Source organism: Bradysia coprophila, unplaced genomic scaffold, assembly GCF_014529535.1.
Source record: "Bradysia coprophila strain Holo2 unplaced genomic scaffold, BU_Bcop_v1 contig_373, whole genome shotgun sequence".
NCBI lineage: Eukaryota > Metazoa > Arthropoda > Insecta > Diptera > Sciaridae > Bradysia > Bradysia coprophila.
The window spans coordinates 1,520,482-1,530,247 of NW_023503632.1; positions in this window are offsets into that span (position 1 = coordinate 1,520,482).

Sequence of the window (9,766 nt, forward strand, 5' to 3'; positions counted from 1 at the left end):
TCATTCTCCTATATGCCCGGTAAACCAGCACAACACACTGCCAACGTAACCGTTCAAATAACTGTTAAAATAACTGGTCCAAATTATATTTCCTTCCTTCTCATAATGACAGTCTATAGAAATATAAAATTATTCAAGAGACGTAGTCTACCTCTATGCGTAGCGTACATTATGAAAAGACATCGAATTAAAGTGATATCCTGAAAAAAGATTTTGATATCTTCAAAAAATGTTTTTGATATCTTGAAAAAAGATTTTTGATATCCTGCCGGCATGATACACAAAAAAAAAATTTGATACGTTAAAAAGATAATTTTGATATGTTGAAAAATGTGATGTGATCTCTCAAAATTGATATCCCCAAAAATGATTATGATTCACCGAAATTCGAAATTGATACCCAGCAAAAGGAATTCTGATATCTACGAAAAAGGAATTGATGACCCGGAAAAAGAAGTGTGATATCACCAAAAGATATTTTGATAACCCCAACCCAATAAACCCAGAAGGGTAAATGTGACGCAAGTCCTTTATCTTACTTACAAAATAACTGATATCGCTGAGGGTGACGCATTCTGCGCCTGTACGTAAACTTTTTATCAACCGAAAAGTGACCCAAAAAGTTTCAGAAAGAAAATTTGACAAAAAAAATTGCGTCACAAAGTGGCAGATGATTCGGCCTTCTTCCGTTTAAATTCCATTATTTCACGACGGATTTTGTCCTATTTTCATAGCCATGGTTACCTCAACATCTGCCACTTTGTGACGCAAATTTTTTTGTCAAATTTTCTTTCTGAAACTTTTTGGGTCACTTTTCGGTTGATAAAAAGTTTACGTACAGGCGCAGAATGCGTCACCCTCAGCGATATCAGTTATTTTGTAAGTAAGATAAAGGACTTGCGTCACATTTACCCTTCTGGGTTTTTTGGGGGATATCAGTTCTTTTGGAAGTTTAGGGGTAAGGGTCACTAGTTTTGTAAGCATCTCACGTCGACTGCAGCTCAAATCCATCGAAAATACGATGGAAGTTAGGAAGTGCCGGAGAAATCATATGTCATCCCAAAATTTAGGAACCAACCTTGGAACACCTCACTTATGTCGAAAATAACCCGAATCGATCAAAAAATCCGATGGAAGTTAGGAAGTGCCAGAGGAATCATCTGTCATCCCAAAATTTAGAAACCAACCTTGGAACACCTCACTTATGTCGAAAATAACCCGAATCCATCAAAAAATCCGATGGAAGTTAGGAAGTGCTAGAGGAATCATCTGTCATCCCAAAATTTAGGAACCAACCTTGGAACACCTCTCTTATATCGAAAATAACCCTAATCCATCGAGAAATCCCATGGAAGTTAGGAAGTGCTAGAGGAATCATCTGTCATCCCAAAATTTAGGAGCCAACCTTGGAACACCTCACTTATGTCGAAAATAACCCGAATCCATCAAAAAATCCGATGGAAGTTAGGAAGTGCTAGAGGAATCATCTGTCATCCCAAAATTTAGGAACCAACCTTGGAACACCTCACTTATGTCGAAAATAACCCGAATCCATCAAAAAAACGATGGAAGTTAGGAAGGGCCAGAGGAATCATCTGTCATCCCAAAATTTAGGAAACAACCTTGGAACGCCTCACTTATGTCGAAAAAAAACCCAAAACCATCAAAAAATCTGATGGAAGTTAGGAAGTCCCAGAGGAATCATCTGTCATCCCAAAATTTAGGAACCAACCTTGGAACGCCTCACTTATGTCGAAAATAACACAAAACCATCAAAAAATCCGATGGAAGTTAGGAAGTGCCAGAGGAATCATCGCAAGCAGAGCAGAGTTGGTAAAAAACGGAGGACGAGATTCGGTGGAATACCTGAACCTGTCTAAAAGTATCAACAAAGCAAGGAGATCAGATGAAAGAAAATATAATGTCCAATTGGCTCAAAACATAATTGAAGCTAACTGCAATATGAAAGTCCTACGGAGAAAAATGACAAACGCCAAAAAAGAAATCTTCAAATTACGAGACAAAACAGGAACGATCCAAACGGATCGAAATGCGATATTAAACATTGCAACAGAATTTTATGAGAATTTGTTTTCTTCAGCAAGACAGAGCCCACCGGAAGAAACCGAAGATAGACCAATAATAAGAAACGTGGGATCGGAGGATATGCCCGACATAACTGTTGATGAAGTCAAAGCTGCAGTAGCCGAGATGAAAAACAAAAAGTCTCCCGGAGAAGATGGTGTTCCAGTGGAAGCCATTAAACTAGGTGGAGACTCATTATTAAAGGCAATCACGGCTTTGTTTAATCAATGTCTCCAATGGAAAGAAGTACCAGAAGCCTGGGAAAATGCGGTAATTACATTGCTGCATAAAAAAGGAGACATAACAAAGCTGGAAAATTACCGACCCATAAGCCTATTGTCAACACTCTACAAGTTGTTTATGAAAATCATTACATAGAGGAACACTAACAAGTTCGACTTCTACCAACCTGTTGAACAAGCTGCTTTCAGATCTGGTTTCAGCACAAACGACCATTTGCAGGTGATGAGAACGCTTATTGAGAAGTGTCGTGAATACAACATCGACATAGTCTTGCTATTCATAGACTTCGAAAAAGCTTTCGATTCAGTGGAAACATGGTCGATATTGGACGCATTAGACGAATGTAGAGTAGACTCAAGGTACTCCAACACAATTCGATATGTGTACAAAAATGCTACTTCATGTATAAAACTTCATAAGAGCACGGAGAAATTCAGAATTGGCCGAGGTGTAAGGCAGGGTGACACCATTTCACCTAAATTATTCACGGCGATTCTGCAGAGTATTTTTAGGAAGTTAAACTGGAGTAAAATGGGAATAAAGATAAATGGAGAGTACCTGAGCAATCTCCGCTTCGCTGATGACATTGTACCGATAGCAGCGAATCTAGGTCAGGCTCAGCTTATGCTACAACAGTTAAGTGAAGAGGCGAGCAAAGTTGGCCTCAAGATGAACTTATCGAAAACAAAAGTCATGACCAACATCGGGGACGATAGAGAAATCAAAATTGGTGACACTGTCATTGAACGAGTTGACAGCTATGTATATCTAGGACATAAACTGAAGTTAGGTCTGGACAACCAAACTGCAGAAATAAGACGTAGGATTGGTCTTGCATGGGCAGCGTTCGGAAAACTCAGACTAATTTTCAAAAGCAAAATGAATAATAGTCTGAAACGCAAAGTTTTCGACACTTGTGTCCTTCCAGTGCTCACTTATGGAGCGGAAACGTTAACTTTAACAAAAGCATCCGAAGATAAATTGAGAGTGACACAAAGAGCCATGGAACGGAGTATGCTCGGAATAACACTCAGAGACAGAATGACGAATAAATGGATTCGACAACAAACCAGGGTCGTTGATGTCATGGAAAGAATAGCATCTCTGAAATGGAGCTGGGCGGGACATATTGCAAGAAGGACAGACGAACGTTGGACCAAAAAGATCATGAACTGGCGACCATATAAAAGACGAGCTATAGGTAGACCACCAGAGAGATGGACAAACGAAATTAAGAATATTGCAGGTACAAACTGGCAGCAAATGGCAATGGATCGTACGAAATGGAAAGAAGTTGGAGAGGCCTACATCCAGCAGTGGATAGAAACAGGCTGAAAAAGAAGAAGAAGAAGAAGAAGAGAGGAATCATCTGTCATCCCAAAATTTAGGAAGCAACCTTGGAACACCTCACTTATGTCGAAAATAACCCAAATCCATCAAAAAATCCGATGGAAGGTAGGAAGTGCCAGAGGAATCATCTGTCATCCCAAAATTTGGGAACCGACCTGGTGTAAGTTAATATTTAATAATCCACACAATTTCCAACAAGAAACACATCCAAAAACAACACACACCTTTCACCACATTACCATCCATATCATGCACTAAAATATACAAAACACACACACACACACATACAAATTGGTTTTTATATGACATTTGTATATGGAGACTTTGAGGAGCTCCAGCTCCCAAGATATGAGCTTTTTCCAACTTTTGAAAATTCCATTCTTATTTTTGGGCCATTATTAGCCTATAACCAAAATTTCAGGAAAATCTATAGAAACGTTTAGGAGTTCCTGGATCCCGGAATCCTGGAACTAACTAAAACTAAGTAACTAACTAACTAACGTAGGCGATTTCAGTTATCTGAAAAAACGAAATTTTGCTTATTTTCATACAAACATCAATATTTCGAGGTTCAATATCTCGGCCAATTTTGAAGCTGCAGTAACCTGTGATAGCTCGTTGAACTCGTATAGATTCCTAGATTCCAGATATCCTAGTCTGGGGGTCGTTGGAGTTAAGGGGGAGAAGGCAAAAAGTTGCTGTAAATATGCTCCGCCGTTCACAAAAAAAAAATTTAAAAACATTTTTGGTAGTGGACTTGCGTCACGCCCGCTAACTAACGTGCGGGCATGATATAGCTATACATAGGTCAATATAGTCATATAATAACTATATATAGGTCAATATAGTCATATACTAACTATATATACGTCAACATAGCTATATATATGTAAATATAGCTAAATATAGGTCAATATAGCTATATATAGGTCAATATAGCTATATACTAACTATATATAGGTCAATATAGCTATATACTAACTATATATAGGTCAATATAGTCATATACTAACCATATATAGGTCAATATAGCTATATACTAACTATATATAGGTCAATATAGTCATATACTAACTATATAAACGTCAACATAGCTATATATAGGTAAATATAGCTATATATAGGTCAATATAGCTATATATAGGTCAACATAGCTATATATAGGTAAATATAGCTATATGTTAACTATATATAGGTCAATATAGCTATATATAGGTCAACATAGCTATATATAGGTCAATATAGCTATATATAGGTCAATATAGCTATATATAGGTCAATATAGCTATATATAGGTCAATATAGCTATATATATGTCTATATAGCTATATATATGTCTATATAGCTATATATATGTCTATATAGCTATATACTAACTATATATAGGTCAACATAGCTATATATAGGTAAATATAGCTATATATAGGTCAATATAGCTATATATACGTCCCGTTGCCCAACATACACCAAAAGTGATCAAATTTTTCCCGCTGCCCAACATACACCAAAAGTGATCAAATTTTTCCCGCTGCCCAACATACACCAAAAGTGATCAAATTTTTCCCGCTGCCCAACATTCACCAAAAGTGATCAAATTTTTCCCGCTGCCCAACATACACCAAAAGTGATCAAATTTTTCCCGCTGCCCAACATACACCAAAAGTGATCAAATTTTTCCCGCTGCCCAACATTCACCGAAAGTGACCAAATTTTTCCCGCTGCCCAACATACACCAAAAGTGATCAAATTTTTCCCGCTGCCCAACATTCACCGAAAGTGACCAAATTTTTCCCGCTGCCCAACATTCGCCGAAAGTGACCAAATTTTTCCCGCTGCCCAACATTCACCGAAAGTGACCAAATTTTTCCCGCTGCCCAACATTCACCGAAAGTGACCAAATTTTTCCCGCTGCCCAACATTCACCGAAAGTGACCAAATTTTTCCCGCTGCCCAACATACACCAAAAGTGATCAAATTTTTCCCGCTGCAAAACATTCACCAAAAGTGATCAAATTTTTCCCGCTGCCCAACATACACCAAAAGTGATCAAATTTTTCCCGCTGCCCAACATACACCAAAAGTGATCAAATTTTTCCCGCTGCCCAACATTCACCGAAAGTGACCAAATTTTTCCCGCTGCCCAACATTCACCGAAAGTGACCAAATTTTTCCCGCTGCCCAACATACACCAAAAGTGATCAAATTTTTCCCGCTGCCCAACATACACCAAAAGTGATCAAATTTTTCCCGCTGCCCAACATTCACCAAAAGTGATCATATTTTTCCCGCTGCCCAACATACACCAAAAGTGATCAAATTTTTCCCGCTGCCCAACGTACACCAAAAGTGATCAAATTTTTCCCGCTGCCCAACATTCACCGAAAGTTACCAAATTTTTCCCGCTGCCCAACATACACCAAAAGTGATCAAATTTTTCCCGCTGCCCAACATTCACCAAAAGTGATCAAATTTTTCCCGCTGCCCAACATACACCAAAAGTGACCAAATTTTTCCCGCTGCCCAACATACACTAAAAGTGATCAAATTTTTCCAGCTGCCCAACCATACACCGAAAGTGATCAAATTTTTCCAGCTGCCCAACCATACACCGAAAGTGATCAAATTTTTCCAGCTTCCCAACCATACACCAAATTTAATTTTTCCTACTGCCCAACATTAATAGTATATTTCAACATACCCCAATACACACAAGATGTGTGTGCACGCGCGGGCGAAGCCCAAGCGAAAACACACATCGAGTGTGTATTGGGGTATTTTGAAAGATATTTTTCTGTAATAGTGAGAGTGTGTTGGTGCTTTCCTTCCCAACCGTTACTTTCCTTCTCGACCGTTTACTTTCCCTACCGACCGATTCATATCATAGCTCACCAATACACTCTCACGTATACAGAAAATTTTTTTTTTCAAATTTTCACACTCAAAAAATCCACACACACACACATACTTAAAGGTGTTCTTATATGGGACTTATATGGGAACTTCAAGGAGCGCTAGCTCCCAAACGAGGCCCGTTCCCCCCAAATTTTTTTTTCTGGAATGTCTTAGAATGACGACCAGAATCTACTTCCAAAATTTCAAGAAATTCTAAAGAAGACTTTAGGAGATAGGCTATAACTGGAAACACGGACGGACGGACGGACAAACCACAAAGTAACGTAGGATTTTTTCATTTCGTTTAAAGTACTGTAATAGACCAAAATGTATGGGATAGTGGCTTCTTGGAAGATTTATTGCGTGTCCAAATTTTAAGCTACAAGAACGTGTGATAGCTCGTTGAACTCGTACGGACGCCTAGTTTTTTTTTAAGCTAATTTTTGGATTTGAATTGTAGAACTTCAATATTTGCTGTATATATGGTTCTGCAGTCTACGACAAAAAAAAAAATTAAATTTTTTCTAGTAATAAGACTTGCGTCACGGGCGCTATGCTAACGCGCGCCCATGAAAAAAGAAAGTGGTTTCATGGAAAAGGAAGTGTTATATTCATAAAAAAGAAAATGTTAACGCGGAAAAATAAATTCGATATTCTCGAAATAGAAATTTATAATCAGGAAGAGGTGTCTATTAGAGTGCTATTTGCAGTATATAGACTGAAGTAGCCGCCAGATTTCTCGCCATTTCGTTTTCCATTTTTTTTTTGGCGAGGAAACTGGCGGTTACTTCAGCCATCGGACTAAATTAGTCCCCAGTTTTGTCGTCAAAGAGCTTTTTTGAAACTGGGAGCCAGTCTATAATTTGGTTCTATAAATTTAAATTTTATATAACACAAATGACACAATCCAATTATTTATTAGACGATGTGAGAGAAAAACAAGAATAGACCGGCTGAAGCCTGGTGAGGTCTTTTTCATTTTTTTTCAATTTCTGTTTACTACTAGCTTGGTACTCATTCAAGTACCACTTTGGTATTCAACTACCAAATTTTGGAATTATGAATAGGCAAGCAAGCCGATTAATTTCATCAGTCGGTGTGCAGCTCTCAAACAGTAAACATATCTACAACATCCGTATTAGTAAACTACCATGTTGGTAGTCAACTACCACTTTGGTAGTCAACTACCACTTTGGTAGTCAGTCAACTACCACTTTGGTAGTCAGTCAACTACCACTTTGGTAGTCAGTCAACTACCACTTTGGTAGTCAGTCAACTACCACTTTGGTAGTCAGTCAACTACCACTTTGGTAGTCAGTCAACTACCACTTTGGTAGTCAGTCAACTACCACTTTGGTAGTCAGTCAACTACCACTTTGGTAGTCATTCAACTACCACTTTGGTAGTCATTCAACTACCACTTTGGTAGTCAGTCAACTACCACTTTGGTAGTCAGTCAACTACCACTTTGGTAGTCAGTCAACTACCACTTTGGTAGTCAGTCAACTACCACTTTGGTAGTCAGTCAACTACCACTTTGGTAGTCAGTCAACTACCACTTTGGTAGTCAGTCAACTACCACTTTGGTAGTCAGTCAACTACCACTTTGGTAGTCAGTCAACTACCACTTTGGTAGTCAGTCAACTACCACTTTGGTAGTCAGTCAACTACCACTTTGGTAGTCAGTCAACTACCACTTTGGTAGTCAGTCAACTACCACTTTGGTAGTCAGTCAACTACCACTTTGGTAGTCAACTACCAAATACTCGATTTATAAATAGACCAGCAGGCCGAATAATTTCGTCAGTCGGTGTGCGTCTCTCGAGTAAGAAACATCTTTGCTGCTATATAGTTTGGGGGTCTAACTACCAACAACTACCAAATTGCAATGTCTGCTATGAGCGATTGGTTACCAGATAACAAATAATAATTGATTTGCCTGGTGTTGGTTTGCTCATAGTAGCATTGCAATTTACCACCGAGGTAGTCAACTACCAAATATTTGAGTTATAAAAAGGCAAGCAGGCCGAATAATTTCGTCAGTCGGTGTGCGTCTCTCGAGTAAGAAACATCTTTGCTGCTAAATATTTTGGGGGTCCAACTACCAACAACTACCAAACTTTCAAATTGCAATGTCTGCTATGAGCGATTGGTTACCAGATAACAAATAATAATTGATTTGCCTGGTGTTGGTTTGTTCATAGTAGCATTGCAATTTTAACTTTTATCAATCACATTTTATTTGTGACACAGACGGACGGACGGACGGACGGACAGACGGACGGACGGACAGACGGACAGACGGACGGACGGACGGACGGACGGACGGACGGACGGACGGACAGATGAAGTGCCCACAATAGGTCTTTTTTTCCTATGGAAAAAAGACCTAAAAATTAACTCCTTCGCTTCGCTCCGGGGCAATGGGCCGGATCGCTCGGCGTGTTATGTGCAATGAAAATTGGTATTCATTTCGTAAAAAGATGAATTCTGTAGGGACGAACTAAACTAGGGACTAATATGTGTACAAAAATGCTACTTCATGTATAAAACTTCATAAGAGCACGGAGAAATTCAGAATTGGCCGAGGTGTAAGGCAGGGTGACACCATTTCACCGAAATTATTCACGGCGATTCCGCAGAGTATTTTTAGGAAGTTAAACTGGAGTAAAATGGGAATAAAGATAAATGGAGAGTACCTGAGCAATCTCCGCTTCGCTGATGACATTGTACCGATAGCAGCGAATCTAGGTCAGGCTCAGCTTATGCTACAACAGTTAAGTGAAGAGGCGAGCAAAGTTGGCCTCAAGATGAACTTATCGAAAACAAAAGTCATGACCAACATCGGGGACGATAGAGAAATCAAAATTGGTGACACTCTCATTGATCGAGTCGACAGCTATGTATATCTAGGACATAAACTGAAGTTAGGTCTGGACAACCAAACTGCAGAAATAAGACGTAGGATTGGTCTTGCATGGGCAGCGTTCGGAAAACTCAGACTAATTTTCAAAAGCAAAATGAATAATAGTCTGAAACGCAAAGTTTTCGACACTTGTGTCCTTCCAGTGCTCACTTATGGAGCGGAAACGTTAACTTTAACAAAAGCATCCGAAGATAAATTGAGAGTGACACAAAGAGCCATGGAACGGAGTATGCTCGGAATAACACTCAGAGACAGAATGACGAATCAATG